The sequence below is a fragment of the Cupressus sempervirens genome, chromosome 1, assembly GCF_028749045.1.
Source record: "Cupressus sempervirens isolate cs-2001-9-10 chromosome 1, ASM2874904v1, whole genome shotgun sequence".
Classification (NCBI taxonomy): Eukaryota; Viridiplantae; Streptophyta; class Pinopsida; order Cupressales; family Cupressaceae; genus Cupressus; species Cupressus sempervirens.
The window spans coordinates 732,390,782-732,394,356 of record NC_143118.1 but is presented as its reverse complement, the minus strand read 5'-3'; the positions used below and the strand labels follow the sequence as shown (position 1 = coordinate 732,394,356).

General features: G+C 32.6%; 1 pseudogene; it reads right to left on the bottom strand.

The window, feature by feature from the left end:
- Positions 1 to 1,377: 1,377 nt before the first annotated feature.
- LOC149580012 (calcium-transporting ATPase 1, endoplasmic reticulum-type pseudogene) lies at positions 1,378 to 2,081 on the bottom strand (annotated as a pseudogene).
- Between the last annotated feature and the right edge of the window lie 1,494 nt (positions 2,082 to 3,575).

The window sequence follows — 3,575 nt, the reverse complement described above, 5'->3', positions numbered from 1 at the left end:
CATTATCATCATGTACCCAAAAAGGGATGGATGGAATGTTAGAATTGACCTCCAACTAACTACTATCACCATCCCTCTATATTATAAGTTATAGTGGTGCTCTAGATTTTCTCTATTCCATCACACACTTACATATCATACACTTTACCATAGTCCATATCAACAAGGTTAGAGAGATTAGTTTCATTTGACTGGCATATGGAAGACCTTGATGTTGAGAAGTTGTGTGATTCATGTGGAGTGGAAGGTGTTTTGGCCCCTTGGAAGGAAGCTTCATCTCTTTTACTGGCTTCTTTATTTTTACTTAGAGAAGCATATTGCTTTGAATTTTCCCCATGGCTCATTGTAGATGATGCCAAGAGTGTCCTTGCTATTTTCTTCTACCATAACATAATGTTCACAAAGTGTTAGAATTGTCTCTAGATGAAAAGAAACTATAGAGGCTTAATTGACATGTGATCTTAGTTAATGTAGAAGATAGATTATGAAATATCATCTAAAATGTTGATACCAAAGTCTTCCTAAAACAAAAATGTAAACCATATCAATTAAAAAACAAAAATGTAAACCATATCAATCCTAAAAATAATTTATATCATTAATCAATGTAAAAGAGAGTAGAAAGAAATCATAACTGATACCTGAAATGTGAACCTTGTAGGCATTTGATCCTTTGAAATGAACATGTTCTCCTAATGAAGGCTTAAACTAGTCTAGATCCCTGTAGAAACACATGACATCTAATTGAATGGATAAAAATTTATGGTGCAAGCACTTGAAACACGTAGACTAGATACTGCAGCTCAAGTGCCAAGGTCTTGAAAAATGCATAACATATTTACTTATTGGTGAAGTTTATATGCAACATCAAGAAAAAGTTTGTTATATTGTGCAACACATTCACTCAAAGCCAGTGATCAGAACAATAATCATCTTATAGAAGGATACTGATCACACTAAAATTGCATAAGATTAATGTTAAAATTGGCCATCTTCCAGCTAAAATCATCTGTTTAGCAAGAAAAACTCTTTACTATTTTTCCCATTGTTCTTTGCACCATCAAGTTTTATTTTAACTATTCTATGTGAAAAAAATGTAATCTGGAGAACAGTTTCTATTCTACCAATAGGTTCCATATAAATAAATGTCAAGAATTTTATATTATTCCAATCTAAACCGATTAGAAAATTTACCTCAAAGTTTTGCAGATCTATCTTCAACTAGTTGGAAGCTATGTAATAGACCAGTTAGAGCTAGAGGAAGCTACCATATTAAGATGTTGAGGAAGATGTTGTACCTCTATCACTAGGAGCTTGTGTGTCTTCCTCATTACATGCTTGGGCTGAATATGTGACTACAGAATCACATCTCACCTATTAAAAAATATAGTACATCAGCATGGCAAGAAGGCTTCCATCTTCTGCCAATGCATTTAATGAATTGAACATCTCAATTACAACTAACATAGTCAAGGAAAGTGTCATAGCTTTATCTTTGCTAGTTGAGAAGTAATCGCATGGATTGCTATCAAAGGAAAAAAACTTGTGTTCCTGCCTTGAAGGGAGACACAACAAAACCTTCCAAAGAAGAGCACTGGTCCCAGTTTTTGAGCTAGGAAAAGCTCACAAGATTATGACCATCCTCCAATAAATCTATGCCCAAAAATGTTCCATGGGTATACCATATAGCAAAAATACTAACTGTAGCTACACCAACATAAAGACCAATAACCTACAAAATAAATATGTGCAATCAGAATTAGTTTTTACTATTATATTATGCCACCTTTGTTTAACATAAAAATTAATTTGATTGACAGAGTATTGAGAAAAGAAAATACCATGTAGTGGAACAACACCCATGCATTAATTAGGGAATCATCACTTCTTCGAGGGGGTTTATTCATTATGTCCACATCTGGTGGATTGAAACCCAAAGGCGTTGCAGGTGGCCCATCAGTCACCAAGTTTACCCACAAAATTTGGACAGGTATCAAGCCCTCTAGCATACCTAATGTTGTAGTTAAGAATATTGAGACAACTTCACTAATATTTGAGGATATCATGTACCTGAAATCCATTTATCCAAAACCAAAAATTAGAAGTAAATTCCCACACAATCTAAAATTAACTCTTTCTTAAAAAAAATTAATCTGTTGGTAAAGTGAATTGATATTTTTGCTTCTTTTAGATATAGATGTCATTGCAGCAAATAAAAATCTTAAAACCAAGGAATTTGATTTCCACAATTAAAAAGACAATTATGTTTGATAACTAAATAATGGTGATCAATCTATTGCTTGTGGAAACTCAAAATTTTAAAATGTAGGACAAAATGATTTGATCACAGAACCAACCCATGATGATGATACCTAAAAATACATGTGTAGAAGGCATTTTGTCAAAAAAGGATGAAGAAGAAGGAAATCGGTGAGTTTCACTTGCCAATGATGGAGAAATAGTATAGCAGAATGAATTTAACTAAGAGAAAAGGCATTACTCAACTAGCTATCACAAAAGTAATTAAGTGATTTTTAGAACACTTGAATTTTCATTATAAAACTCCATTTTATTAAAATTATGAGCATTAATAAATAGGCTATAGAAGCCTCTTTAATAGATTGATGTTTTACACAATTATAAGAAAGTTAAAAGATGACCCAAATTAGGATCTATTTTACAATTCAATTGGCTCTATAGTTGGAGCCATGGAAATTTAATACATTCCACATATACATCTATTGGAAATCTTTCTAATTTCTCATATTGTAGAGAAAGTAAATAATTAATTAAGACCCCAACAACTAAGATACATAACATGTCTTAGTGACTCCTATGACTGTTCTCTTCTTTGGCAATGAAGGTCGGGGGCTTCTTCAACTTTAGACTAAGATTGATGTTTGCACGAGGAGAAGAATCCAAGTGCCACAACATTAAATGATAAAGATGAGAGCTTCTTCTTTGAATCCTCTTCCCTCATAAAATCATTTGAACTCATTTTCCCCTTCTTCCTTTCTCAGATGAAAAGCTTGAATAGAAACCAATGCTATAAGAGATAAAGAAAAATATGATGTCTGGTTATGTTTGGCTAAAAATGAGTGTGTGAGGAAGATTAAAATAGGGAGAAGTGGGACAAAACCAAAAGCTACCCTCAGTTCCATTCAACTCCCTTTTCTATGAGCTCGAAGGTAAAGCTCATAGTGAAACAATTGTATGATGATAAAAGTTAAGTTTTCACTTTCCATGTTAATGTGCCTCAAGGTTTCTGATTCATTACCTTTATGACTAATCATAAAGAATGATTTGAAGCATTAATTCAGAAAGATAAGCATAGTTGAATCCAAAATCTGTGGAAGTATAATTGTATATGAGATTTTCAAATATGACAAGATCTATGAAACATTGAAAGATGTGCTTTAGTTTCATTTAATTTCCTCTAAAATTCATGCACACCCATTTTAAATTCCCTTTTTAGCTATTTCAGATGGATCATGAAGCTTGAACATAAATGTTGATAGTAAAAGATTGATAGAGTCAAATCCAAGAATTTGTGATATGCTAATGTTATGCGATCT